Source organism: Protopterus annectens, chromosome 8.part0, assembly GCF_019279795.1.
Source record: "Protopterus annectens isolate FY-2018-M chromosome 8.part0, PAN1.0, whole genome shotgun sequence".
Taxonomy (NCBI): domain Eukaryota; kingdom Metazoa; phylum Chordata; order Ceratodontiformes; family Protopteridae; genus Protopterus; species Protopterus annectens.
Genome location: NC_056741.1, coordinates 220,457,263 through 220,468,729, shown reverse-complemented (window position 1 = coordinate 220,468,729; position 11,467 = coordinate 220,457,263). Strand labels below are relative to the sequence as shown.

The 11,467-nt window shown below is 41.9% G+C and overlaps 1 pseudogene; it reads left to right on the top strand.

Moving 5' to 3' along the window:
* Positions 1–6,773: 6,773 nt before the first annotated feature.
* On the top strand, positions 6,774–6,899 carry LOC122809829 (annotated as a pseudogene).
* The last annotated feature ends 4,568 nt before the right edge of the window (positions 6,900–11,467 follow it).

Here is an 11,467-nt window from a genome sequence, read left to right as displayed (position 1 = left end):
TCCATAAGTGCTGGGCCCAGGTGCCGTGACTGGATGAGCCAAAGTAGGTGGATCACCTGGAACTGGCCTACCTTGTCATGCTGTAGTAAGTTATATATATATAAAGATAAGTTAAGGTTAGTAATAACCAAACCAATGTTAATATTAACATAATGGGACATAATATTGATTAATCCAAATAGATATTAAGGTATATTATTTGGAACACAACATTAAATAACATTACAGTAAGTATGTTAACAGCAAACCAGAATGAAGTAACTCATGACACCAATAAAACAGTTAGTTTAACAAAATATATTAATATTAAATCATACTAATAAATAACATTAATAAATTAAAGAAGATAAGGGGTGGGGAAAGAGAAAATCATACCATTAGTGAAGTCACAGATGATATTACTACACAGAGTGCTACTACATACCTCTACAGGTGTGCAGTGTCAGTTGTGAGTACAGTGACTCAAATTCTTCTATAGATGATGTAGTATGTACATTCCTCTCAAGCTGTTAGCATGGGACAGTATGGGCCAAGCACTAAGAAATGCAGATACACAACTACATGGGACTGTTGCACATAATGTGTATGTACATAACTACCAAGGTGTTCTGTAAACAGATTTACAAATACATTGCTTTTCAGGTAATCACTTATCTGCTTATTACAGACCAGGCAGACTGGGCAGTTGTCATTACATTACAAAAAATTGTGAGAATTGAGAGGTATGATTGTGCACATTAAGTAGACTAGACAGCTATCATGTCTTAGTTGGCAGGCATGGGAGTAGAACCCAAATGCTTTGACTGCAGGGGACATGTGCGCATTATGTAACATTTGACTACAGTGACATTAGAACAGACATACAATGAATACAGCCCTACTGCACTTATTTCACCATATTCTTATGAAACAACAATCCTGCTTTGCACTTTATTGTTATTGCCCCCTAGAATCTGTGCATTACACAAACGATATCTGCCCATAACATGGGCTACCTTACCCATATACCTTGTTCCTGGAGTGGGAGGAATAGAGAGCATTACGTGAGTGAAATTGGGCTGCAGACAGCCCTGAACCATACTCTGGGTTGTGCAATACATTTATCAGGCAATTACATTTGCATTGTTTATTTATTTCAGTTTTACAGTTGACTGCACTAACATTAGAACAGACATGCAGTGGATATAGCCCTACTGCACTTTTGCAATATATTAGTTATCAAACCACAATCCTGCTTTATACCTTATTGCTTATTGTTATTGTTATTGTTTATTTATTATTGCACTGCAGTTATTAGGAAATATCTATACTTACTACACTAATGGTGCATCCTGGCCAGGTGCCCGGCATGGGACTGGAAGTTGTGAGCTTGTTCAGCTGCAGCTGTAGGAAAAGAAGCACACCATTATGCATACCAGTTTTGTACAGATTCAGCTTGTATTTTAGTAAAGTAGTGACAAATATACTTACATAGCTGTGGGGCATGCCCAGCCCTAACCTCTTGGACTCAGCTGTCCAAGTTTCCCCTCCTCCTTCACTTCAGGTCATCATTGTGGTGACGACACTGCTCACCAGTGCGGGGGATGGCAGTAGCACTGGTAAGATCCCTGGCCAACTGATCCTAGGCTTCAGATCTGCATTCTGAGCCCTGGTAATTGCCCTGCAAAAGCTGGGGTTCATAGTTTCAGAGCAGGAGTCCAACAAACACTGTAGACTCCTGCACACCCCATCTCAGTGCCCAAAAGCTCGCTCCTTCACCAACACTGCCAGGCATATCGACAGGTTAATAAGACTCCAATGAATGCTGCTGAATTCCTGCCTATTGCCCTTAATATATGCTGTTTTCCCACCCTTACACATCTTACTGCAACATTCAAAAAAGCATCATGTTGCTTAGCATTGAGCAAACCCGCTTAACATCAGGCAAACTTGCATAACCGTATTTTAGGGCAACTTAGCAATATGTAAATGAGTGGCCATTAACCATGTTTAAGCAGTGCTTAGCACTGTGCAGCTTTTTCAATGTAACAAACTTGTTTTTAAATTAAACTACCCTTGAGGTCAGCTCACACATTTCCTTAGCAATAAATGTAAAAAAGGTATGACTGATAGGGACTCGAACCCAGAAAGTATAACACTCTGGGCTGTTACTCTACCTATTCAGCTACGTGGATAGTACAAAAGCTACATTCACATATACTACTAAGCAACCTGTTAGTGTTCTTAAGCACCTCGCCATGCCATGCAAATGGACATTCATACTATAGAATAAAAACATGGTAGACAAAAACACATAATTCATTACTTCTGGTTTCTATTTATAGATGTCTGGCAGATGTCACCTGTGCATGTCTAAGTGCAGCTCATCATTGCTGTGCACTGAGCTGTGCTGTGCAACACAAACAAGCATTAATAGAAAACAAAATAAATTAATTACATCCAGTTTCTATTTTCAGATGTCTGGCAGGTGTCAGCTGTTGTGCAACACAAACAAGCATTAATAGAAAACAAAATAAATTAATTACATCCAGTTTCTATTTTCAGATGTCTGGCAGGTGTCAGCTGTGTATGTGTAAGCACAAACTGGCATTGCTGCACTCTAGTCATAGGTGACTCTGTAGTCAGGCACACTGATGTTTCACTCACCAGGCTAAAGAAGGAGAAAGTTACTGTCAGCTGCCTGTCAGGTGCCAGGATCCGCCACATAATGCACACACTCAGGTCACTCCACAACAAGTACAAATATGACACTGTCATTGTCCATGTTGATGTGAATGACCTGAGACGTACCTCTCTGGACTACATGAAAAGAGACATGGAGGAGCTCTCCGATCTTGTAGCCCAGGCAGGTATGACCCTAGCCCTGAGTAGCATCTTGCCATCACCCAGAATGATACCACAGTACAAGGACAAAATGACTGACTTCAACAATTGGCTAAGCTTCTGGTGTTATTCTAAGAGGATCCAGTATTTGTCTGCCTGGGATGACATGATCGACAGACCATGATGCTTTGCCAGATGTCACCCTTGGGATTCTGGATAATGGCAAAGGCTCTTGCCACCGCTATAGTGTTAGGCAAGGTTCAAATGACAAATTCACCACTGTAACAGGTACAAGCAAGCAAAATCTGAGGGTGATGCTACTCAATGCTAGAAGTCTAAACCTCAAAATGCACTCATTCGAGGCACTCCTTAAAATGGAGAACATCGACATCTGTGCAGTGACAGAGACCTGGTTCAAAGCTCCAGAGAGCACCCCTGCATTACCAGGCTATAATTCATACCACACTTTTCGGCCACCTAACCCGGAATGAAGCACTAAGAGGAGGAGTGTCCATATTCATTAAGGATATCCACACCTCCAGGCTAGTTCCACAGCATAATGCATCCAAGATTATCCAAGTTCAACTAACTCTGGGCAAGACCGCAATCCAAATTGTAGATTGCTACAGACCTCCCACCATGCCCCAGAATTTCTGCTCCTCATTTCTTGATACACTGGAAAGTATTAGGGTACAACCCAACACCCTGATAATGGGCGATTTCAACTACCCCACCATTAACTGGGAAAACTACTCATGTACCAACTCTTTTGCTCAACGTTTTGTGGAATTCATAAATTCCAACACCTTGGATCAACTTATTCACACCCTCACCAGGGGCAGCAATATCCTAGACCTGGTCATTACCAACATGGGCAACAGGTGTTCCACACCAGAGGTCAATTCCTCGTTGGTCAGATGCGACCACAAGCTAATCACCCTAGAAATTCACATCACGGTCTCACCCCCAATTAGGGAAACCACTGTAAAAAACTTCTCCAAAGCCAACTTCACACTTAAGACAAAAGTGGCAAACTTCATGACACCCATGCAGACGGACAATAGAGGTATGATTGCTGAATCCTTCACAAATGCACTTTATAAGCACCTACACGAGTGCATGGATCATGCTATCCATAATAGAACCAAGATGCTATCCTCAAAAAAAAGGAAGCCAATCTGATGGTCCTCTGCCATAAACAACCTCTACAACAGAAGAAAGTAATTGTTGCAAAAAAGAGTAAAATCCCATGACTGGAGGAACTCCCTGGTCAACCTCAGTAAGAAGCTGAGATCCCTCATAAAATTCTGCAAAGCTAGTTACAAAAATAAAAATTGCCACTGACTCTAAAGGCAACCACGAAGCATTCTATAGCTATGTCAAGAATCTCAAAGGCAACACTCAGATCTGCTCTGAGTTACAGCACAATAGCACTAAATATACAGAACCAACTGATATTGCCAACATCCTGGCAGATAGGTTCAGTGCTAACTTTAACCCCCTCTCACCCCCTAGAGGGCCCATCTCTATACCGGAAGAATGCAAAGTTCCTGTAATCACAGCTGGAGAGGTAAAAAACACACTCTCCAAAGCCAAGAACACAGCATCCATGGGACCTGACAATATCCCAGGCTGCATTCTGCATGTACTACAGAATGAACTGGCACCCTACCTAAGTACCACGTTCAATCATAGCCTCACCTCAGGCTTTGTGCCCACTGAATGGCGCACTGCGACAGTTATCCCACTTCACAAAGGGGGAGCCACAATGGACCCAGGGAACTACCGCCCCATTAGTCTGACGAGCCTGGTCTGCAAGGCCATGGAATGTATCATCATGGAACTCATAAACAAAGACATTGGTAATCTCCATACTCTGGACCCTACCCGGTTCAGGTTTCTAAAAGGCAGATCATGTCTCCTAAACCTGATTGACTTCTTTGAAGCAGTCACCAAAGCCATAGATGAGGGTAAGGTGGTTCACTCAGTTTATCTAGATCTTACCAAGGCTTTTGATACCATCCCCCACTGTGGAATTATAGACAAGCTCACTAAACTTGGTATAAATCCATATGTCACAAGATGGGTTGCCAACTGGCTCACAGACAGAGCCCACACTGTGAAAGTAGCAGACTCCAAATCCAACTTCAGACCAATAACAAGTAGAGTACCACAGGGTTCAGTCCTGGGTCCTCTCCTGTTTGGTATCTACTTCTCTGAAGTACAGGCTAACCCAGAAGGTCTTTGGCTAACAAAGTTTGCAGATGACTGCAAACTAGGAGCCATAATCAAAACTCCTAACGATGTGGACATACTACAAAAGGGTCTCTCTGAGACAAATGCCTGGTGTCAAAGCCATGGCCTGAAGCTGAATGCCAAAAAATGTATTGTCATCCCCTTTGGTAAAATCTTTGTATCCATGAACTACCACATAAGGGGTAGTCTACTTAACACCGAAAGTGTGATAAGAGACCTTGGGACACAGGTGGACAGTAATCTCTCCTTTGATAATCACATCCCCACAGTGGTCAGGAAATGCTTCTACATGGCTCACCTCACCACAAAAGGTTTCTCATCCAGAAAAAAAGAGGTCATTGTTCCCCTCTACTCATCACTCATTAGACCCATTATAGAGTACAATGCCCCTGGAAAGGCCACAGAAATACTTCACAAAGAGGATTACTGGCCTCATGCCCTACACAGACCATCTCAAAAAACTCCAGCTTTACTCCGTTGAATATCGCCTACTCAGAGGCAATCTCTGCCTAACATACAAAGCTATGTCAAACTCAGAGCTGTTGGACATGCTCCACTTAAAGAAATTCCAATCCCTCCGAGCTACACGCTCTAGGGACCTAAACCTTGTCACCACAATAAACAGAACATGCTGGAGGGATAGATTCCTGTGCCAGAGACTTCCCGTACTCTGGAACAGACTACCTATCTATGTCAAACAGAGCTCCTCATTAGCACTCTTCAAGAAAAATCTTGATGACTGGATGGGAAATAGGAAATTCACCCCAGGGATCACTTCTGTGGCTCTGCTCAACAAGGTCACAGGAAAATAATTTTCTTGGGTGGCAAAAGTCAGGGTACCTTTTTTGGCTAGGCTTATACAGGCCTTAGGGCTAATAGCCTAGAACCTACTTATGAACCTATGAAGCTATGCCACGCTGTGCAAACAAGCATTAAAAAAACAAAAAAAGAAATTACATTTCACACATATTTCCGGACTACCAGGGAAAATTACAGGTATGTACATTATCCTGTACATAACATTGGTCCAGAAATTCCCTGGACAATCCACAACCATGGGACACTACACTGCTGCCTACATGGAGTCAATATCCATGCTACTGTGATCTCCCTTGGCAGCGCACCATGATTAATATGCATGGCATGCTGCCAAGGGGGAACAGTGGCTCTGTACACTGGTACATTACGTGTAGGCTGTGCACGGAGCCTACACGGATTTTATTGAATCATGGGGAAGACATGCATGTCTCCACAACCATATGAGAGGTATCTATATGCACAGTACAAAAAAGGCTTCACTGAAGACTGCACTGAATGAAAAACAGAATAAAGGTTAGTCTAATGTTAGGAATGCAACCACTATTCCAGAATCTAGCTAAAGTTAAGTTTCGTAGCAAACAGATCAACAATGATTAAAAAAGAGGGTTATGATAGGAAGAAAGTTTTGTTGTTTGCTGATCATTATCTAAAGCTAAACTTTAAGCAGGTGAACTAGGGTTAAAGGTTATATGGCTGAAATGTTTAAAGACTACAAGCAGGTAAACCAGGGTTAAATGTTATATGGCTGAAATGTTTAAAGACTACAACATGTTTTGCCTTTGCAATAGAGACCAACTAAAAAAAAAAATCAGGTTATATAAAATTAGAAGATTCAGGGTTCAATTTCTGTCTGACTAGTGCTGCTAATCTGACACATATTTATCTGGCAGGGGGAATACAACACTCAAGAAGATGGCTTCTCCAGGTTGAGGCTCTTCCATTGCGCATCCATTGGGTTGACTCCTATGATTTCTCCAAATGTGGGAATTTCAACTGTAAGTGGGTGAGTTTCGCATAATGGTTAAGGTCTTTACCTTATAGGCACCAGTAACAGGGTTTGAGTCTGACCTGCAGTTATTCCCCTTTACAGCAGTTTGTCTAGTATTCACTAATTAGATGTTTTGTATTGTACAGTAGGTTCAAGTAGAGGTATTTTATTCGAAGACAAGTATGTCAGGAAAATACAAATGATATTTTATGTTTACTCAATAGATTGTAAAAGAAAATTAATAAAAGTTTTACAAAAAAAATATTGTTAATTTGTGGGTAGACATATGGAAACCTTTATTCATGCAGACGGTGGTAAACAGCAAGACCTGGAAGCTGTTTCATGCCAAAGGTAACCAGTATAGTATAACTGCATACAGATTATTTTGCACACATGCAGATTTGGATTGTCACAAATTTTTTTCGCAAATTACAGAATATGAAATTCCATAGGGCCTAATAGTATCCCATGCTTTATTCTGCAACATCTCCATCAAGAACTAGCCTCACCATTGAGCACCCTATTCAACCATAGCCTAAGTACAGGCTTCATTCCAGCAGAGTAGAGAACTGCCATTGTCATCCCTTTGCACATAGGTGGTGCCACTTCTGACCCTGGTAACTATTGCCCCATTAGCTTGACAAGTCTGATCTGTAAAGCCATGGAGTATATTATTATGGACCTCATAAACAAGGACATACAAACTCTCCAAGCACTTGACCCCACCTAGTTCAGATTCGTCAATGGCAGAGCTTGCCTGTCAAACCTGGTTGACTTTTTTGAGACTGTCAACAAGGCACTGGATGAGGGAAAGTCAGTACACACAGCTTACCTTGACTTGGCCAAAGTCTTTGACACAATCTCCCACTCAGGCATCATCGAAAAGCTAACAGAGCTTGGTGTAAATCCCTGTCTCATCAGGTGGGAGCCCAACTGGCTCACTGATAGGACCCACAAGCTCAAAATAGGTGCCACTACCTCTGATAGCAGACCTGTCACTAGGGGTGTCCCCCAGGGATCTCTCTTGAGAACCCTATTGTTTGGCATCTACTTCTCAGAGGTCCAGGCAAAGACAAAAGGCCTGTATCTGACGAAGTCTGTGGATGACTGTAAGTTTGGTGCTGTCATTGACTCCCCAAATGATGTTAACATACTTCAAGAGGATCTCACAGCAAGAAATGACTGGTGCCAAAGTCATGGCCTTAAGTTAAATGCAAATAAAATGCATTATCATACCATTCAGCAAAAACATGGCCCCTACTGATTACCACATTAGCGGCCCCCACCTAAGTACACAACTTCTGGTGAGAGACCTGGGTACACAAGTTGACAACAATCTCACATTTGACCATCATGTAGCGGCAGTGGTCAGAATAGCCTTTTACTTGGTTCATCTCATAAGTAAAGGGATTGCATCCGGAAAAAATGGATGTTATTACCTCACTGTACTCCTCCCTCATTAGGCCAATACTTGAGTCCATCACCACGTTTGATATGTACCTTTCCAAACACCTGCACCAATTGGAAAGGCCACAGAAATACCTCACAAAGAGAATCCATGGCCTCCAACACCTGTCCTATGTGGACAGGCTCAAATCACTATCACTCTACTCAGTATCGTACAGATTGCTCAGAGGTTATCTGTGTCTCGCCTACAAGGCAATCTGAAACCCTGCTCTACTAAAGATGCTTCATATCCGTAAGTCTAACTCCTTGCATAGTGCCCAATTGAAAGGCTTAAATCTAATATGTGACATCAACAAAACCTGCTGGAGTGACAGGTTTGTATCCCAGAGGCTGCCCCATCTCTGGAATAGACTACCCATACATGTCAAGCAAAGTATGTCGCTGACCCTCTTCAAGCACAACCTTGATGAGTGGATGGGCAACCACAAATCTGTCCCAGGGTTTCCACCTGTGTCCCTCATTGACAGGGGTGACAGGTGCTGATTGTGGTTTCTTTTCTGGGGATAAACTCTTGGCTTGGCTTGTAAGGGCCACAGAGCCATTAGCCTAGAAATCTCCTATGATCCTATGATCCTAATGGCAAACTTTGATTCAGATTTATTTTTACACAAGTAGAGTAATGTTTTTTCAGTAATTCTCTAAACCTTTTGAAGAGTTTATAAATAGAACAAAATTAAGTGATTAATTAATTAGGAATAATTAAGGATAAAAGGGAAAAAAAGTTAATCCATTTATAGCACAATGAGAATTAAGTTAAAGAAAATAATAGAAAAATACATGAGACAAAAGTAGTAAGACTGCTTACAGAATAAATGTGATGCATCAGACAAGGTTAAGTGTGGCATGAATGAAATCTTAACTATGTGATTAAAGGAGATGATTAATTAGTAAGTGTAAGACACTTTTAGTGGTTATTGTTTTATTTTATACTAATACTAACCTAGGAACTGACTTGTTTATTAATGCAGATGTAATGACTTTCTTCACTTGAATATAAGGGTATTAGCAGTCATGGTATTTATACTTCTTCTTTCGTCTTTTCCCGGTTAGGGGTCGCCACAGTGGATCACCTGTCCGCTCATGATTGGCAGTGGAATTTTACAGTGTCAAGTTGCCAGCCCGGCGCCCAACCTTCCACGGTTGGCACACACATGCACGCACTCACACCTAGGGCCAATTTAGAGTGTCCAATCCACCTACAGCATGTCTTTGGGATGTGGGAGGAAACCAGAGCACCTGGAGGAAACCCATGCGAACACAGGGAGGACATGCAGTTTTGACATATTGACATATTGTACAGTAGATTCAAGTAGATGTATTTTATTCAAAGACAAATATGTCAGGAAAATACAAATGATAGTTTATGTTTACTCAATAGATTGTAAAAGAAAATTAATATGAGTTTTACAAAAAAAAAATATTGTTAATTTATGGGTAGACATATGGAAACCTTTATTCATGTAGACGGTAGTAAACAACAAGACCTGGAAGCTGTTTCATGCCAAAGGTAACCAGTATAGTATAACTGCATACAGATTATTTTGTACACATGCAGATGTGGATTTTCACAATTTTTTTCGCAAATTACAGAATATGAGATTCCATGGGGTCTGATAATATCCCATGCTGTATTCTGCAACATCTCCATCAAGAACTAGCCTCGCCATTGAGCACCCTGTTCAACCATAGCCTAAGTACAGGCTTCATTCCAGCAGAGTGGAGAAGTGCCATTGTCATCCCTTTGCACATAGGTGGTGCCACTACTGACCCTGGTAACTATCACCCCATTAGCTTGACAAGTCTGATCTGTAAGGCCATGGAGCATATTATTATGGACCTAATAAACAAGGACATACGAACTCTCCAAGCACTTGACTCCACCTAGTTCGGATTCATCAATGGCAGAGCTTGCCTGTCAAACCGGGTTGACTTTTTTGAGACTGTTACCAAGGCACTGGATGAGGAAAAGTCAGTACACACAACTTACCTTGACTTGGCCAAAGCCTTTGACATAATCTCCCACTCAGGCATCATTGAAAAGCTAACAGAGCTTGGTGTAAATCCCTGTCTCATCAGGTGGAAGCCCAACTGGCTCACTGATAGGACCCACAAGTTCAAAATAGGTGAGACTACCTCTGATAGCAGACCTGTCACTAGGGGTGTCCCCCAGGGATCTGTCCTGGGAACCCTATTGTTTGACATATACTTCTCAGAGGTCCAGGCAAAGACAAAAGGCCTGTAGCTGACCAAATCTGTGGATGACTGTAAGTTGGATGCTGTCATTGACTCCCCAAATGATGTTAACATACTTCAAGAGGATCTCACAGCAACAAATGACTGGTGCCAAAGTCATGGCCTTAGGTTAAATGCAAAAAAAATGTATTATCATACCATTTGGCAAAAACATGGCCCCTACTGATTACCACATTAGCGGCAACCCCCTAAGCACACCACCTCTGGTGAGGGACCTGGGTACACAAGTTGACAACAATCTCACATTTGACCATCATTTAGCGGCAGTGGTCAGAAAAGCGTTTTACTTGATTCATCTCATAAGTAAAGGGATTGCATCCAGAAAAAATGGATGTTATTACCTCTCTGTACTCCTCCCTCATTAGGCCAATACTTGAGTCCATCGCCACGTTTGGTATGTACCTCTCCAAACACCTGCACCTATTGGAAAGGCCACAGAAATACCTCACAAAGAGAATCCATGGCCTCCAACACCTGCCCTATGTGGACAGGCTCAAATCACTATCACTCTACTCAGTATCATACGGATTCCTCAGAGGTTATCTGTGTCTCACCTACAAGGCAATCGCAGACCCTGCTCTACTAGAGATGCTCCATATCCATAAGTCTAACTCCTTGCATAGTGCCCGATCAAAAGGCTTAAATCTAATATGTGACATTAACAAAACCTGCTGGAGAGACAGATTTGTCTCCCAGAGGTTGCCCCATCTCTGGAATAGACTCCCCACTTGAATATAAGGGTATTAGCAATTGTGGTATTTATACTTCTTCTTCTTTCGGCTTTTCCTAGTTAGGGGTCACCACAGTGGATCACCTGTCTGCTCATGACTGGCAGTGGAGTTTTACAGTGTCAAGTTGCCA